Source organism: Macaca mulatta, chromosome 6 (assembly GCF_049350105.2).
Source record: "Macaca mulatta isolate MMU2019108-1 chromosome 6, T2T-MMU8v2.0, whole genome shotgun sequence".
Classification (NCBI taxonomy): domain Eukaryota; kingdom Metazoa; phylum Chordata; class Mammalia; order Primates; family Cercopithecidae; genus Macaca; species Macaca mulatta.
The window spans coordinates 80,012,293-80,025,499 of NC_133411.1; the positions used below are offsets into that span (position 1 = coordinate 80,012,293).

Consider the following 13,207-nt stretch of genomic DNA (forward strand, 5'->3'; position numbering starts at 1 on the left):
GAGGGCGCAGCCAGCCCGGCCCGGGCGCGCGGCCGCAGCTCCACCCCCTAAAGCCTGGCTTCAGTCCTGCCGCCGCCAGGCGTTGGCATCGCCGGGTAGAGCCTTCCGGACTCCGGGCGGCGGCTGGCGGGGGGCGCGTTCCGAGGCGCCCTCGGGCAGGGCACGGGGGCAGCGCCTCGCCTGGGCTCTGGAGGCTGTGGGGCCATCGCTGCAGGTAAATGCTCTTTGGGGCTCCATGGTCTGCGTTTCCCTGCAGCTCTGGGTGGAAAAGTTTGCCCACCTGAGTTCGCATCCGCAGGGCCACTTTCTCCAGGGATGCGAGAGTCAGCAGAGGTGACCCGGGAGCTCTGCAGGCGTTGCGGCGCGAGGGCTGGGCGCCGCCTCTCGCTCTCCTGGGAGCGGCAACAAGTGGAGAGGGCGGTGCAGCCTCGTGCGGCGGCGGCGGCAGCTGCGGAGCGCGGGGTCGCTCCGGCGCACTGAGAGCTGGGGGCTGGGCGGATGAAAGCCCAGCCAGTGTCCTTCGGGAGCCAGGGAAATAAACAGCGCTCCGGCGGTGGAGAAGGGAGAGCGTCGAGAGTTGGTGTCCGTCCTTCCCATCCATGCTTCTGCTCCGGGGCGGAGGGTGCTTGGCAGGGCCAGGACCGCAGAATGCAGACGGAGCGCAAGCTCAGGACACACGCACTACCACTTACTCGTGTGGAAGCATTTGCTGTGTTTCAAAAGGCATTTATAGTTACCTTGGTTGGGAAAGGCGGTCAGAATTATGTGGGACTCCTTACGCTTATTTTATGCATTTGTTTCCCCTTAAATACCCGGGGTGTATGTGGTGGTGCCACAGCCTTCCCGTGCTTAGGGTTTCCGAATGACAGGCGGGTGTTTGGCCAAGAAGGCACCATTTGGGTCGAGGGCTGTATGGAAACTGGGTGCTCAGGCGGCCCTGGAAACCCAGCTCTGGTTTCCCAGAGACCAGTTAGATTTCTAAGAAAGAATCCATCTCTAGAGGCCCACAGCGTCCCCGCGTTGGTTGACTGGGTGGGCCGAGAAACAGTGGTAACATCTGTGTTTGAGCAGCTTCTCCCGCCTAGACCCCGGCCTGCGTCTCCACAAATCTCCCCACACCAGGAGTTGTAGAGGTTCACCACGGACCACACCAATTGGGCAAAATACCAAAGAAAGTAAGGTCTTTAATATTCGTTTATAAAGAACTGATCATTTGGGATTCCATGGGGACCCTGGCTTTCTGAAGCGTTGTTATCTCGTGTTCCTAAGCCCTGAAGCTGTCAGGGGTAAGTGAAATCCTGTTTTCGCTGCAAAAACAAATCAAGGACCTGCCCTTGTTAGGTTCTGTGGCATCTGCTTTGTACATGACAATCCAAGCAGAGTGGTAACTTCTGGGAAACCTGGGAAGGTTTCTCCAGATCTGTCCTGGGTTTTTAGTTACACATTCTTAAAGCACATGGGTATTTGCCTAATCTTGATTAATAGTCCAAAGTAACCCCTTTGGAATATTTGGAGAAAAGAGATGAATCTGCAAAACCCTTTGGAATTTTTAATACAACATAGTATTTCAATGTAATGTCTGATGTGGACTTTGTATGTGATTATTGTGCTGATTAACTTTGATCAAATAGGAATTTGGCTAGCATCAGATATTATAGCTAATGGTTAGGGAAACTGAGGCACAGAGCTAGCTATAGTGTGACTCAGATGAATGTCTTGGGTAAGGGGAGAATGGTGAACAGAGAATCAGTGTTTGTTCTGCTTTTGACTGTTTCTTTTTTTTTTCCTTATCAAAACCACACAATCTGGCCAGCTAAGAACAGGTTGTATAACAGGCGTGTCATTAGACTTTCCTCTGAAGTACCCAATTGTTTTTTAAGCAGTTTATAAACGCTTAAACATACAGAAGAAAATAGTAGTTAATAACTAAGTTTCTATGAGATGTCTCAGGAGACTCACTTGGGTGGGTTTCATGCTTTTTTTTTTTTAATCATGTTTGGAATCTTTTCTTATTGTGTTATAAGAAACTGCACTTGTGGCTAAGACTTAAATTGGGCAGGAATTTCAGGTGAGCTCTGATACATGACCTCCTTTAGTATGCCCTGTGAGAAAAGACTATGTGTTCTAAGTAGGTATTGAAACAAATTGCAGCACATACTATTACTTTTATATTAAACATTCTGTACACCACTATATTGGTACCCAAGCTCCAACAAGTCCTGCCAGTTTATGACCAAGGGCTGAATTCCAAGAAAAAAAGATTCATGATATAAATGTTGGAAAAGCCTCAAAAAAAATTCATGATATAAATGTTGGAAAAGTCACCTAAATTACCTAGGCTGACTATAATTTTATTATGCTTTTATTCACTAATCAGATATGACAGATCTGGTTTGGGTGGGTTTTGTGTAATTGCATTTGTATTTATGTTGCTTTTAGTGAAGCAGAGTAGCTCTGGGATTCCCCCCTGCCCCTGGCCCCCACCCAGAACCTTAAATATTTGTTATGAAGAGGTGGGTCAACCTGGGCAACTCCTACTGAGGATGTAAAAACAGTGTTACATTTGAAGTGCACCAAATTCAGGGAATTCTGCCATGCTAAAGTTGTGCTGTAAATATGCCACCCTGTCCAGCTTGAGTCCACATCTCTTACTTAGGCAAAGCGGGGCTTTGAGATATTTTTCTTGCTTAAGAAGTGTAGGTCAGGTCCTGTATCACAGAACATTTTGCTCTGATTGGATGACACTCTGTCATTTTGTCCAGTCTCTGTGACCCTTAGTTCTTTTGTTATTATCATGGTATTGGAAATTCTCAGAAGCCCAAAACAGTGTCACTCTACTGTTTTGCCATTTTGACAATCTCTATTATGGGGCTCTCTTTCTGAACATGTTCTTCATTTACATTCATTCAACTAATATTTGTTGAAGGCTTACTATGTGCCCAGGACTGCTCTTTGCTTTGATTCTCTGATCTTTGGATTCCATGTTGAAGGTGACACTTTTCCAGCTTTAGAGTTTTTAGGGTCTTTTGCATTTTCAGAGTAGAATTTTGCACACTCCACATTAAGACATTTGGCTGGCCAGGGTGGGAGTGATGGCTCACACCCATAACCCCAACACTTGGGGAGGCTGAGATGGGAGGATTGCTTGAGCCCAGGAGTTCAAGACCAGCCTGGGCAACATGGCAAAACCCTGTCTCTACAAAAAATACAAAAACTAGCCAGGCATGGTGGTGTGTGGTGTGTGCCTATAGTCCCAGCTACTTGGGAGGCTGAATGGGGGAGGACAGCTTGAGTTGGGCAAGTTGAGGCTGAAGTGAGCTGAGATGGTGCCACTACGTTCCAGTCTAGGTGACAGAGCAAGACCCTGTCTCAAAAAAAAATTAAAGACATTTGGCTGGCAAAATAAGTCATGTAACTTATTTTTTTTTTTTTATGCGATAGTGCATCTTCTTAATTGACTTCCATTTTTCCTTTGAAATTTGATCTTAGGCACAATAGTAATTTGCTTATTTGTAACATTATTGCTCCTGGACTTCTTCTCTTGGATAACCAAGATAATGAGATCTGACATCATTTTTTAATGAGAGAAAGCAAAAAAGTATATAATTGAATAGTGGGCATTTGTTCCAGTGATGTTGGTTTTGAACACTTGTATAAAAATGTATTTTAATTTTCAGAGGTGTTTTCTCTTGTTTTGGTTTAATCTTTGCCTCAATTATAAATAACTCGAGGTTTGATTTCTGTAGAAAGTTAACATATAGGTGATGTTCTCTTAAGAGCAGATGAAAACGTATCTATGAATGAGGACCAACAGGCAGAAATCGGCAGTGGTGGCTTTGCTTTCCATAGTAGCCTGTTCAGAAGAGATCCTTCCAAAACCAGCAGGGAAATAACATTCTGCCTATTTCAAGTTACAAGCTTTGTGTGATGGCTGTGCACATGATCATTGTGCCTTTAAAAAATATACACTTGAAATGTTAATATGCTTCAGATATATATATATATGCATTCCTTTAATAAATAGATGAAGTATATATTGCATCTATTAATGACATTTATGGTTTAGCTCTTCAATCCATTATCAAACACTAGTGACCATGCCCTTTGTGTTTAAGGCTTACTCCTTTTCTTCTATCATTTTATAATTCAAGAAATTATATTTCATAAATTCTCACGAAGTGGTTTAGAATGTGGACTTTGGAGCCAGACTGTTTGGGTTAAATAGCCCCAGCTTTGCCCTGGCTATGTGACCTCTCTCTACCTCAGGTTTTTCCGTTTGTAAAATGCGGATAATAATAGTAACCTGCTTCAACTGTTGTGAGGACTCCGTGATTTAACTTACAGAGAACCCTCCTGGTAGTGCCTGACAGAGAGTAAGTGATGATTGTAGTTATAGCAAATGGAAAATAACCATTTAAAAAGAATGAAAGGGGTAGCAGGTTTTTCAGCTTTCAGAAGGTAGTGAGATGTCAGTGTGACCCCAGGAGAAATTGCCCTAGGCTGGGAGTTGGATGAAGGGATGGAGTCCTCTGGCTTTCCAGTTTTATGACCTTGAGTGAGTATTCCTTCTGGAACCCTTTCTGGTCCCAGTTTCCTCATTCAGTAAAATGGAAAGGATTAGACTGGATGGTCTCTAAAAGCAACCCATTTTTTAACATTCTACTCGGTCGTGATGAGTAGAATTTGAATGTGATGTATTAGTCAATTTGCTTTACTTGTCTTGGTCAACACTACTAGAAATGTACTGTCTACAAGGTTAGCATTGTGCCTGCAACAGGCATTTGAATAGATGATGAGCTGTCACTCTTATTACTTTATCTCTCCTTGACTACCAGTCATCAGGGTGAAATGACTTGGACTTATCTTCCTGGATTTAGTCCAAAGAGATTTCAGACATGCAAGTCCAGATCCTTTGTGTGGGCCATATGGCTGCCCTAGTCCTTTTCTTCTGAAGAACCCCTCATGTAGAAGAGGGGTGGTACAGTTCTGGAAAGAGGAAAGACAAGTGGATGGTTTAATTTTATGATAAAAATAATTTCTATCAGGCAAAGAAGTCTCATGAAGGACTTCTAAGTATGGTGAAAAGCAAGAGGTTTTCATTGGGTTGGATGGTTCAGACAAAGTCCCTCGGGGGCTTATATTTTTGTCTTTTCCCACTAAGACCCTGATTTATTGTCTGTACATTGTCACTGGTTCTTTGTCAACAGTGCTTCTCCTTTTCTTGCTTCACCAGCCTCCTGGTTTGCTGTATGATCAGGTGTTAGAGTTCTGAAAGGTAGGGGATGTTCAGTGATTAATGAGACTACTGACTATGGGTTCTTTACGTTGAGCCTCTAACCCAGGATTTCAAGCCCTGTTGTTCACTGGAACCACCTGGGTTCAGAATCTCTCAAGTGGACCTAGCATCATTTTCTAAAGAGGCGATTCTAACGTACAGCTGGGTTTGATAGCTACTTTCCTAATCTTTAGGTGTTTCTGGCTTCCTACATCGCACAGTGCCTAGGGAAAGGGTAACACCTGCTATTTCTCATGGTGTTACTTTTCTGCTATTGGTGGTGTGTCAACTGTCCCCTGCTGTTTCCCCCTTGTGAACTCTCCAGTTCTGTTAGCCAGTACTAGTAACTGCCTATGGAACACGTGTGTTTCTAACTTCTTTGACTTTTTCATAGTGGGCCCCTTTTTCTCCCTCGCCAACATGTGTTGCATTCCTCAAAGCCCAGCTTAAACCACTTTCTCTCTGTAACCTTCAACTAACTTAGTAGCAACTGTGCTGCTTTCCCTTCTGAACTCCTATCACTCTCTCATTTCTTACCTCCTGCCCCTGGGTTCTTTGTGTGTTCCTGTATATAAGTCTCAACTTTACATCATGACTGTAGCCCATTAATGACAGGGACCCTGATTTAGGCTACTTTGTAGGGTGCTTAAAGCAGAATATACACATGTTGGTTGGTTATTTAGTTATTTTGCTAACTGTCATCCCAAGTCCTTGTTTACAGCACCACTGCAAGGACTACTAGGTATCTGATGTGGATTGTGTTGGAAAACACTGGGATGCAGGGGGAGAAGGGCAAAGTTTACTCAGGAAGTAGACAGTCCTTCACAGATGTAAATGGGAGACCTCATGGACCTCTCAGGAAATTGTATCAACCTGCATGGGGAAATGAATGAAATTCTTGATTAAAATCTGAGTCTTTGGATTGAAAGAAGCCTAAAAGTTTTTCTCTAGTCTCCAGAAGGTGCACAGTTCCCCTGCATGGCCTATCTCCAAATGGTTGACCAGTCTGTCCTTGAATACCTTCAGTGATGAGGACCTCATGGCCATAAAGATAATCCATCTATTTGGAAAGCTTAGGCTTTTAAAAACAATTCTCCCTCATCCTAAGTTTGTCATATTTCTGCTGTGTGGAGGCCATTCTTTTTTTTTTTTTTTTTTTTTGAGACAGAGTCTGGCTCTGTCACCCAGGCTGGAGTGCAGTGGCTGGATCTCGGCTCACTGCAACTCCACCTCCCTCAGCATTCTCCTACCTCAGCCTCCTGAGTACCTGGGACTACAGGTGCCTGCCACCTTGCCTGGCTAGATTTTTGTATTTTTTAGTAGAGACGGGGTTTCACCGTGTTAGCCAGGATGGTCTCGATCTCCTGACCTCGTGATCTGCCCATCTTGGCCTCCCAAAGTGCTGGGATTACAGGCTTGAGCCACCGCGCCAGGCCATAAAAAATTAATTATATATCCTGTCTTCAAGTCTTCTTTTATTGAGGTTGGAAAATAAAAATCTCTTCAGCCCTTGTTAAGTGACATGATTTTGAATCCTTTCACAAACCTGAATGTTGGACATATTCCAATTCGCTATTTTCTTTTTAAAATGTAATTCTTCCAGATGCTATCTGACAGTGTAGAGCAGCAGTTCCCAACCTTTTTGGCACCAGGAATTGGTGTTGTAGAACACAGTTTTTCAATGGACTTGGGTGAGGGGGATGGTTTCAGGATGATTCAAGTGCATTATGTTTATTGTACATTTTATATAATGAAATAATTATGCAACTCACCATAATGTAGAATCAATGGGAGCCCTGAGCTTGTTTTCCTGCAACTAGATGGTCCCATCTGGGGTTGATGGGAGACAGTGACAGATCATCAGGCATTAGAGTCTCATAAGAAGCCCACAACCTAGATCCCTTGCATGCGCAGTTCACAATAGTGTTCGCGTTCCTATGAGAATCTGATGCCGCCACTGCTCTGACAGGAGGTGGAGCTCAGGCAGTAATGTGAACGATAGGGTGCGGCTGTAAATACAGATGAAGCTTCCCTCCCTTGCCTACTGCTCAACTCCTGCTGTGTGACCTGGTTCCTAACAGGCCATGGACCTGTACTGGTCTGTGGCCCCAGGAGTTGGGGACCTCTGGTGTAGAACACAGATCTGGCCCCCTTTCTTCTAGGGAAGGAGTGATAGCTCATGGTTAAGATTAGCAGCTGCAGGTCAGAGAGACTTGGGGAGACTCATGGCATGCTGCTTCTAGCTTGTCTTGGCCAAGTCACCTAAACTTTTAGCCTCAGATAGAATAACTCCTCAATAAACAATAGCTTTAAATTTTTTTTTTTTTTTTTTTTTGCGACAGAGTCTCGTTCCATCACCCAGGCTGGAGTGCAGTGGTGTGATCTCAGCTCACTGCAACCTCCGCCTCCTGGATTCAAGCGATTCTCCTGTCTCCGCTTCCCAAATAGCTGGGATTAGGGGTGCGTGCCGCCATGCCCAGCTAATTTTTGTATTTTTAGTAGAGACAGAGTTTTACCATGTTGGCCAGGCTGGTCTCGAACTCCTGACCTCAGGTGATCTACCTGGCATGATCTACAGGCATGAGCCACCGTGCCTGGCCTAAAAGTATTTCTTAACCATACTATTGAGTTTCCATGTTCATAGTCATCTCAAAATTAGTTTCTTTTTACATATGTTGCTATGGCGCCATATCTCCTCATTCATGGACTTGTGCATTTGGGTTTTTAGTCTTAGGAATAATCTTAATATTTATCTCTCTTGAATTTATTTTCCTGTATTTGACCATTTTTTCCTAGTCTTTTAGAGTGTTTATACATTTTTCATATTCACTACCCCTTTTAGTTTCAAGTTATCCATAGGTTTGATATACATTTATTCAATGCCTAGGGAAATAATAAAACTGTTATTTAGGCTGAAATCTAGGGCAGAGCTATTTGATGTGTCTATGCAAACTTCAGTTCAGGTTGATGTTTATCATTTTCAAGTAGACTTGTTCAACTAATTACTACTTATTTGTACCAGCATCTGGTTCTTAATCCCCCATCTCCTCATAAAGATATATACCGTGTCTATTATATCTCTTTGTCTACCAGTCTAGTAAATTATCACCACATAATAAAATGGGGTTATTCTCAAGTGACTTATTCTTTGGGAGCACACACTGGCTCCAAAAAGCCACTACTTTTTCTTCGAGGTCCTCATACACCACAGTTTTAATAATCTGCTCTAGAATCTTAATCTAGGATCAACATGAAATGCCTTCTGTCTATAATTTGTAGAATCTGCCGTTTTGAAGGTCAGAATGACATGCGCTTGTCTCCTGTATCGAATCCCTCTGCCATTGTCCACAGTTCCTGATGGATTATGGTTAGGAAATCTCATCAGATTCTTTACTATCCTGGCATGTCCAGCAGCCTGGAACTGATTCAGACCAGCCTGATGCTCTCTTACAATGGACTTTCCCAGTTAGAGATGTTCTTTCTCTCCTCTTTAATTGAAAAATCATTACCTTCTAAAAAGAGACAAAATACAAATAGACATGGAGGAATTCTCACTTCTTTATCAGTCTTCTACACTCTATCACCAGCCCCAAGTCAACCTATCCCTTTCTTGACATTCTGGCTTTAAAAATAAGTTGAAATAAAAATTTTAGTATCCTTAGATTTTTAGAAAACCTTAGGTTATTTAGGCCTTTAGACTGCCTGATACAATTCGAAAGAGCATGACTCCCTCATGTTTGTTCTTACAAAGGGCCAGGGAGGAGGGTAAAAAGAAAGCCACTCATGGGCCAGGCGCAGTGGCTCACGCTTGTAATCCCAGCACTTTGGGAGGTCGAAGCAGGCGGATCACCTGAGGTAGAGAGTTTGAGACCAGTCTGACCAACATGGAGAAACCCTGTCTCTACTAAAAATACAAAATTAGCTGGGCTTGGTGGCACGCGCCTGTAGTCCCAGCTACTCGGGAGGCTGAGGCAGGAGAATCTCTTGAACCTGGGGGGCAGAGGTTGCGAGTGAGCCGAGATCGCGCCATTGCACTCCAGCCTGAGCAACAAGAGTGAAGCTCCATCTCAAAAAAATAAAAAATAAAAAATAAAAAAAATAATAAAAAAAGCAAACAAGCCATTCTTTTTACCATTTATGTATGAGTGGAAAATAGCACACACCTAGGAATCAGGACACCTGGCTTTAGTCTTGAGCTCATTGAAAGTAATCTCTTCATATCTCTAAGAATCAGTATCTTTTCCAAACAGAAGGACTTTGGTTGTTTCTATGAACTGTGATGATTTCTTGAGGTAGTGATTTCATTTGCTATTTATAAAGCTTGATGGAGGTGGAATTTGGATGTGGTAGTGTAGTAGGGAAATTAAAATCCGGGTTTATCACTCTGTGGAATAACCTGTCTCCTTTTTTGTTTATTATCAGAAACCCACATTTAGGAATAAGAATCAGCTCATCTAACATAAATGTTGTCTTTCATGGAGTTGTCAACTTTGCAACTTGTCAAAAACTTTTCAGGAATGGATTTCTGGAAGTTGCTTTTATAGCAGTTATCACAGCCCCTAGAGACAAAGCAGGATTCAGCTGGCCATTCCTATTCTCGGAGATAAAGAACAATGCACAAAACCCATTGCCAATGCTTTAATAGGGTTTTAACTGATGGATTCTTAAGGGGGAGTGAAATATAAGTATTTCTCTTAAGTTCTATGTTTCCTGACACATGTAGCTGTTATGTAAAATACATGTATATTGTTTCTTCTCTCGTTTGATCACCAGAAATATTGATATCTTACTCATTGACAATAAAACAGTATCAATGACTCCTTGATGTTTAGTTAGAAAGGTTCCAACTTGGATAGAAATTTGTTTATTATGAGACAAAGGTCTTATGTCCTTTGATTTTTAGTCTTCTTGTAAAAATGTTTTAGTGTTAATAAAAAGGTGCTTAAGATTTCACCTATAGATAACGTACGTTGTTACAATAAAAATGAACCCTCTAGGTTATCTTTTTCATATCTACAGAAAGTCCCAAATTAACTTCTCACTTGGCATGCTTGTCTCACAATGATAGGGCTGAGCTAGAGAAAATTCACCTTTACCACGAACAGTTTAAAGAAACTACATCTTGATAGGAATGCTAACAGTAATTTGCATATTGGTTTATCGAGGGTTTTTTAGTATTAAAAATAAAGGGTAAGTTTTTTCCTCTTTTGCATTTATGGTAGGAAGGTTTATCTTCACGAGCTGTGTTGCACCTTTGTGGGCAGCAGCAGAAGAAATTAGAAGTAGAGAGATGTTTGGAGTTCAGTTAATTGAAAGACAGTCTCTTTAGTGTGAGTTGAAAGTGATTGCTAGTGGTTCACACCATTCATCATGGTAGGATAGTAGAGTGTGTGCAAGAGGAAGGTTTTAAGAAGATTGTCAGTCTGAATGTAGCAAAGGTTGGACCACAAGTAGATTTGGGTTGAAGTCTTAGCATTGCCACTGATATATCGGGTGGGTCATATCACCTTTCTGGGCTCTGGTGACCTCATCTGAAACCTAAGGGGCCAGGGTCAGACCACCTCCATGCTGTGTTCCATCTCTCAAGTTCTATGTTTCTACGGAGGTAAGGATGGTGTCTTAAGCCTCCCTCACATTATGAGCATCACGCTTGGCTCCCAGAGTGCTTTCAGACACTTGACTGGCAACATCTAGATTGTTCAGGAAGTTGAGTTTGAAGATGGTACTTCAGCGTTGCATCTTTATGGGGAGAAATGATTGCAGATACTTTGAGATTGCCCTGTCATGGCAGCTCATGTTATTGTTGTCAGAATACTTCATGAGCAGTGAGGTGGAATCAGCCAGTAATAATCGAATAATTATCTTTAATAGAATTTTAGGATGAATGAAAATGGGTATTAATTTCATTTTAACATATTGAACTTAATGTACCTAACCCCACTGAGTCTGGGTGGAGAATATGCTCTGAAATGTGTGGCATTTTTGATAAATATCAGTTTTTAGCTAAAATAAGAACTTTTATAATGGTTCCATCCCCTCTCTCCCTACCCCTATCCCTGCTCCCATCTTTCTCTACCTCTCCTCTTTCTCTCAAGAAACCTACGGATTTTCCTTCTGTTTAGTCTCACACTTTTTTCCTCAAAAAGAGATAGCAAATCTCTAAAACCTCTGGTATTTTATGTAGTTCCTGACTAGCAGTATGAAAGAAAACACACTTGTGCTTCTAAAAAGGTAGTTTTGTTTGTTTGTTTTTGAGACAGTCTCGCTCTGTTGCCCAGGCTGGAACGCAGTGGTGCCATCTGAGCTCACTGCAAGCTCCGCCTCCCGGGTTCATGCCATTCTCCTGCCTCTGCCTTCCGAGTAGCTGGGACTACAGGCGCCCACCACCACACCCGGCTAATTTTTTGTATTTTTAGTAGAGACGGGGTTTTACCGTGTTAGCTAGGATGGTCTCGATCTCCCGACCTCATGATCTGTCTGCCTCGGCCTCCCAAAGTGCTGGGATTACAGGCGTGAGCCACCACGCCCAGCCAAAAGGTAGTATTTTAAGGCATGACATCCTTCCACTTTTCACAGAGCCTCAAGATAAAGATATTTTATTATATTGGAGATTTGGACAATGGATTTATTCTATTTGAGATTTTAGTTGCTGAGTGTAGGGGCTCTAAGCCCTCTTATCATCTAGGAGTTCTTTCCAAAGCTTTTTCACTCCAGGGAGTTTGGGAGTGTTATTTGATTTTTTGAGCCTTTATTGAGTTGGGTTTAGCTAGTAATTGCTATAAGGCAGACATATGCTGCATGCTGGAGGTTCAGAGATAAGAAGCTTAGAGGTAGCTCTTGAGGAGCTCTCAATGCTGACAAATTAGCTGCCATAAAAGCCAGTAAATACACTGTGATATGGAGAAGCAGTGGGCCAGCGTGCTCTCAGCAGCCTGAGCAAAGGCAATTTTCTGGGAGCCATACCTGGTGTAATAGAGATCAAAGTATTATTTAGTTTTTTTTTCTTCTTTCCTGTTATGGTATTCTAACTGTAGTCTATATTGTAAATATGCATCTGCTCCAGTGATGTTATAAAAACCAGTGAATTTAAGAAATTGATGTTTTGGCTGGGCGCGGTGGCTCAAGCCTGTAATCCCAGCACTTTGGGAGGCCGAGACGGGCGGATCACGAGGTCAGGAGATCGAGACCATCCTGGCTAATATGGTGAAACCCCGTCTCTACTAAAAATACAAAAAACTAGCCGGGCGAGGTGGTGGGCGCCTGTAGTCCCAGCTACTCGGGAGGCTGAGGCAGGAGAATGGCGTAAACCCGGGAGGCGGAGCTTGCAGTGAGCTGAGATCCGGCCACTGCACTCCAGCCTGGGCGACAAAGCGAGACTCCTTCTCAAAAAAAAAAAAAAAAAAAAAAAAAAAGAAATTGATGTTTTAATTAAAATTTGTGTAATTGGAGTGATTATCTTTCAGATGTTAGAATGCAACCACAGACTGTCGCACTTGCTTTAAAACTATTATTTTTTGAACACACATAATTTCTTGCTGCTAATAATTTTTTTAAACCCTTTCAAAGTTGGGCTTATAAATAAATATTTACTGTAGTTATTTGGTGGGAGGGAAACTCAAATATTATCAAACAGAAAGGACGATTCCTTTATATTCCAATTTGTTTTATTGTGGCAATATGCTTGCCATGACTTTACATCTTAAATTTGTATGGAAAAAAACTTAGTTATATGTGTATGAATGTATTTTTATAAGTGCAGATACCTGAGAATTGAAACAATTTTTATAGAATCCTGGAAATGTTTGATAAAGGTCTTGATGTTGTTCTTGAGATGTCAACAGCAAATTGATTCTAATGTTTCTATTGTTTGAGGAGAGGCCTCTAGTCCAGGGCCACATATCCTACAACTTTGAGTTACATTGAAGACCACAG

General features: G+C 42.4%; 1 protein-coding gene across 4 annotated transcripts in view; it reads left to right on the forward strand.

The window, feature by feature from the left end:
* ARHGEF28 (Rho guanine nucleotide exchange factor 28) overlaps positions 1–13,207 on the forward strand; it is a 313,068-nt gene that overhangs the window by 377 nt on the left and 299,484 nt on the right. The window contains exon 1 of one of the 4 annotated variants that reach the window (XM_015140272.3): positions 13–214. The exons of 2 other annotated variants lie outside the window; for them this stretch is intronic. The gene's annotated coding sequence lies outside the window, so the exon portion shown is untranslated. Of the gene's footprint in view, positions 1–12; positions 215–13,207 lie in introns of those variants that run through there. One more of the 4 variants, XM_028849507.2, reaches the window with a different exon arrangement.